Source organism: Argiope bruennichi, chromosome X1 (genome assembly GCF_947563725.1).
Source record: "Argiope bruennichi chromosome X1, qqArgBrue1.1, whole genome shotgun sequence".
Classification (NCBI taxonomy): domain Eukaryota; kingdom Metazoa; phylum Arthropoda; class Arachnida; order Araneae; family Araneidae; genus Argiope; species Argiope bruennichi.
The window spans coordinates 92188780-92194705 of NC_079162.1; the positions used below are offsets into that span (position 1 = coordinate 92188780).

Here is a 5926-nt window from a genome sequence, read left to right on the forward strand (position 1 = left end):
TGCTCTAATTAATCTGGAACATCTGATTGTTCTGTATGGCTCAATCATTTAAAGTCAGGAAATTTATTTTATTCAATTCAGCGCTTAGCTGTTTCCGGTTTCGTTGTGACAGTGAGAAACATAAATGGATGATCGTTAGGGATTTGTTGAAATTTTCTTTCATTAAATATAATTTAAAGCTACTGAAAGGCAGAAAGATAAGGGAAAGAAAACACAACTAGATATTCTGCGTCGAACATACCATTCATCAGTTCTAATACTGGCATAATTTTAAGAATACGAATTATAAGTTATGACTACTGTCAAAATTGTAAAATCGTTTTTTTTTTTTTTTTTTTTGTCTACAGCAGCAATAACATACACTTTAACTCAGTATCACTTCCTCCATAACAATATGATTAATAAAAATTATTCATAACAAACCCCTAACAGACAAATATTTTTACTTTCTCATATACGTAGTATAGAGAAAATATAGTATATACCTCTGAGTTCGAAAAACACATTTTTGGAAAATGTCTGTCTGTCTGCCTGTGACAAAGATAACTCAAAAACGCTTTGATCTAGACGGATGAAATTTGGTGTATGGTCTTTATATCAAATTTTCAGATTTCTATCAGCCTTGCCAGCATAAGATATTTCAACGATGTTGATGGATATTTTGAAAGCCGGATAATACTAAGAAGATATCTTAACAATGTTATTAGACATTTTATGCTAATAGGGTAAGCATATAATTTTAATTTCTGCAGGATATGTTCATCAAAAATATACTCTCATTTACGAAAGAATAATTCAAATAGCGTGGAATGGTAGAATCCCTTTTAACACAAAATGTAACAATGAATAACAATATTCTTTATGATATCTTCACGATATTTTATGGCATTCATCATTTTAAACTATATCTTAGAGATATCGTACAGTACCCTTATGCTATAGTGATGAGCAAACCCAAATTGTTAAATAGGCAAGATAGGTAACTGCTTAGGGGACCTATAACTTTGGAGGGCCCTAGCCCGTGACCTCCGAGAGACAAAGCCTGCTGGCTCCGCCATTCGCTCCTGCATGAGTCATCACTGCTAGTCGATCGAGAAGCTGGTTAACAATCGTCACTCTGCACGTTTTCTGCTAGAAGTGAACGACGACTGGCATTTATAAGCTTTCATTTTTTATCTATTTTTATATTTATTTCTTGATCCAAGATGGTGTTATATTGAAATGGATGAGATGCAAAAGCAAGTTTAGGATACAGATTATTGAAGGTAAGTGTATTTCTTTAATAATCCTCAATATAAACTTAAAGTGTTATTGAATCTGTTACTGTTAAGCCTATTTGTTCATCACATTCTGTTTTAACAACAGATTATAATTACGATTTAGTTTTTCAATATTATTTTTTCTCTCAATGATGTAGCGTTCATTAAGAATGAACTTAATGAAATAAGAATAAATAGCTGTAATCAATTTATACAAATTCTCTATTTCTTTATGTCAAAATCGAATCGATTTTTAGACTATCATTTGTTTATCTATGATAGTCCTGTCAGGATTCTTACTTATTCGATTCTTATTCATAATTTTGGTATAAAAATTCTGTTTAAATAAGCTCTTTATTAAATTTTTACATCAATTAATCTCAAGCTTATCTTTTATTTACTATTTAGTTACATACAATTTATAAAGTTGCATCCATTATCTTTCAAGTATTTTTAATCATGACAGTGAGTTTTATTTTTAAAGTTACAATGTAGATTAATATCACTATGAATATCTATAAACAAAGAAATTTATATTACTGTATTTGAACTTTTATTTTAATTAAATCATTTATTTTTTGGTAAATAAACTTTACCTTTTCTTTAAAAAAAAAGGTGCCATATAAATGCTCAGTTCTAGCTTGTCGTGGGAATTATGATGAAGAAAATAAAGTCGCTGTTTTTGGATATCCCACTGATGAGGCTTTAAAAGAGAAATGGCTGCATGCAATTCCAAGAAAAATTTTTACCATTACAAAGAATTCTAAGGTTAGCAAAAATTAGCATTGATAATTAATACGCTTTAATATTTTGAAATAGTTTCAATTATTTTTAGGTGTAAAATATTATAATTTATGTTAGTTACAGTCTTAATTTTTGTAAAAAAATTTAATGTTATTCTGATTTAATTAAAATTTATTTAAGATGCATTAATTTTAGTTCAATCCTAGCTTCACTATTTTGTTAATGTAAAATATAGGCCACTCAGATTTATTTTTTTAAAAAAATAAAGCATGAAAATAACTAATTTTTAAAAATTTTTAGAACTTAAAAAAAAATTTCCTCTTGATTTGTAGGTTAATAAATATAAAAAGTTATTCTACATGATAGCGAATTTTTTTTTTCTCTCTCTCTCTTTCTTTCAGGTATGTGAAAGACATTTTAAAGATGGTGAAGTGCTTTACAGAACTACCTTCTACAATGAAAGTACTGGGGAAACATTAGCTGCTCCTGTGAAGAAGGACAGACTGAAAGAAAATGTTGTTCCAAGTATTTTTCCTGGCTGCCCAACATATTTGTTATCATCAACATCCTCAATTCCGGAGAGTCCTTCAAAAAAGAGGCAACGATTAGAACATGTCCAATTTGAAGGTTCCATAATTGAAAGCTTAAATTCCAAACAGAATTATGACAGCATGACTGCATTTATTAATTTTAATGAATTAAAAAATGTATTAAAAACCATACCTTTTCTTCCTTTTGGACTATTGTTGAAAAGAATGAAAATATGTTATTCATCCACTTATCTATTAAGGATGGCATTCCTACCATAACAAATGCTGTAAGTATTAACAATGATCTATTTTTAAATGCATCATTTATGGGAGAAAGGATTTTGAAACACGAGCAATTCCCATTACCAATTAAAGTTAATAATATAAATCAAATATTTGATATTCATTGAATGCCAAAATAAATATTATTGAATCTATCATCAAAAATTCAGATGTATTTACTGACAAATGTAAATTTTTCTTTGAATTTTTTCTTGAGCAATTCATCTGCTGAAGTATAAACCTGAACGCCTTTTTTTATACAGTACATAAAATAATTGTTTATTAATCACATTTTAATAGTATTTCTATTTTGTATATGTACGAGTTCTGAATAATTGTTTTTTTCCTTGCTATTATGTTGAAATAAATAAATGTTTACTAATATGTGTCTTCATCTGGTTCATATTTTATAATTTCTTAATTCATTCATATTTATTAACTAAAATATGTTATTTCTTTATACAAGTACAGCTCATACATTTGCTATATTTTTTAAACAAACATTTATAGTAAAAAATTGTAAATCCAATATTTATATAAAGCATAAAAAAATGAATGAATAATCTCATTATGTTACTAATCAAGTTTTTTTTTTACAGGCCATTTTTATTTCCTACATGTAAATCTTTTATTATTAATTAGCTTCCTTTTTTAAAAAATAAAATTCCTGAGAACTAAAAAGTTTCCATTTCATAGAAAATTTAATGTAAACATCTATTTTACATAAACAGATAATAAATAATTCGTAAATAAGCAATTATTATACACCTATTTAATAATTCGGTGAATGTGTTTTTAATAACGAAAGTTATCAAGAAATTGCGATATTCAATATCGGAAATTCTCAAACCGCGATTGTAATTATTTATGTCATTTTTTTAAATACAAAGTAATATTTGTTAATTAGTATCTAGGCAATTATTTGATAATTTAGAGAATTGACGAAAATTATCGAGGAAGCATAACGCTGTACATCGCAACTTATGCGTTATGTTAATCTTCGTCCTTCTCGGAGCGTCCGCCTAGTCGTTATGACTCATTACAACAGCCTGCAGGCCTTATCTCTCGGATGTCACGCCTAGCCTCAGGGTTCAGCCGATTGGACCAATTACTCCCTTTTGGCCCTCGCGCCTGATGATCTTCGCGCTACAGTCCAATATATTCTTGGCTCAGCTGCAAGGAGTATTTAGGGTGAGGCAGGCAGGACACGTGTCCAGATTTTTTTTTCTTTTTTTTTTTTTTCTAATTAGCTCAAAGAATTTAGAATCTTAAAAAAAAATGGCTCCAACTAATTCTAAAGAAAATAAAGCATATTACTTTTTCACAGTCCAATCTTGAGTCCTGATTAGATTAACGTTCTAAACATAATTTTTTATTCAAATTTATTTTCGCACAGTTAATAGAAGACACCAAACTTTTGTACAGGCAGATTATATTAAAAATAAAACCATAAAGAAATCTGCCCCCATTAAAAAAATAATTAAAAGATGTCGTGGAAAGTTTTATATAAACTCGAAGCCTCGAGACTTTTCAAAATATTTTCAGAATAATTTCACTTTGTACTTTTATTAAATCTACGAAGGCCGTGTATTCAAGCTTATTAAAATTAAAATCGTGTCGATCAAATTTTGCAACATTATTAATCAACTATCTTTTGTAACTTTTAAATTATGTTACTTTGTGATTCTAAATAAAAGAATGCTGTTTTATAATTTAAAAATAACATGTTCGATTCTATAATAAACATCGGACATATTTTATTTAAAAAAGTTTGGATATTTTTTACAATTATTTTTGTATAAAATTACTTTTACATTTTGATTTTGCATTTTTTTATACACGATATACTGAAATCAAATATCTTGAAAATGATCCTCAGTTTAATATCCTACTACTTTAGTTTGTTGAAATTGGCTATTTAAAATTGCTTACATAGAGAATAAATTGAACTAATAAAAATGTATGACTTTGAAAATTGAGGTGGGAGAAAAGGGCCCCTAGAGGGCATAATCCGGCCCTGGATATGAACATCAAGATTTAGCAATGAGTTATGATTATGATAATCATGGGCTAATTTAGAAGGGAAATGTTCAATCTGTTGATGTTTGGTTCTAATTTGAAGAGAGGATGTTTTTAAGAAATTCTAAATTTCTGAATTAAAAAAAAAATGTTTGAAGATTTTTTTTTATTATCATTCACAGTCTTTTCAAAATGATTGAAGCCATTAATTAGCATTTAAAGTTTGTCTCCAGCACGGAAAGATTAGACTGATACAACATAACTTTAACAAGTATTCTCAAATTATATTTCAATATTCTACGATTTGAAGATACTTTTTAATTATCAACTTTAATTTTTCTTTTTATGTAATTTTGGGTGATTATTTAAAGTATTAATTTTTTATTGAACGAAATCGACTTGTTATCTCTCTATACTTAGACCCCCCTCCCTTTTTGAAGATCTTTAAGAGAATATTATAGCAGTTTAAGAAACTAATAGAAAAAAAGAGCTGATAATTGAAATGACGAAGAATTTGAAGATTGTTCTCAATTGTTAAAACAAAGTTGAACCTGGCGCTCTAAACAATAGCCAAAGAGATTTAACAATTGTTTAAATCGGTGGATTATTATATTGTAGTTGATTGCAAACAAATAAAGAAACTGGGCCATTTGATAAATATCCCAAATTACAAAATTTAAATTTTTAAAAAATATTTTAAAAGCATCTTCAAAACATACAAATTGGCAAAAAGAGCTTCAAATACTTTGCAAAATCCTCAAATAAAGAGCTATGCATGTGAAGCCAAAGCCTATACAGGAAACTGAATTGGTACGCCGGAAGTTCGATTATTTTAAAAAATAATCGAAACAGAAAACATTCGTACATGCTTGTGATAAAATTCAAAGAACCCAAATCCATTTATTTTTATCATGTTCAAACAACTGAAAAGACACAAATAAAACTTCGCTTCCATGTAATATATGCATCCGATTTTGTAACCACAAAATCAAAAACTATTTTCATCAACTTTTTTTCTTTCTTAAGATATTATTTATTACGCTTTCACATCATTCAAACACAGAAAAATTCCTGACTTTAATCTCATCGATG

At 28.0% G+C, this 5926-nt stretch overlaps 1 long non-coding RNA gene across 1 annotated transcript; it reads left to right on the forward strand.

Annotated features, from left to right (window-relative positions):
* Nucleotides 1–496: 496 nt before the first annotated feature.
* On the forward strand, nt 497–2880 carry LOC129959050 (uncharacterized). The gene is made up of 3 exons (XR_008783384.1): nt 497–1265; nt 1875–2027; nt 2405–2880. It is a non-coding gene; the product is annotated as an uncharacterized LOC129959050 (long non-coding RNA).
* Nucleotides 2881–5926: the final 3046 nt, after the last annotated feature.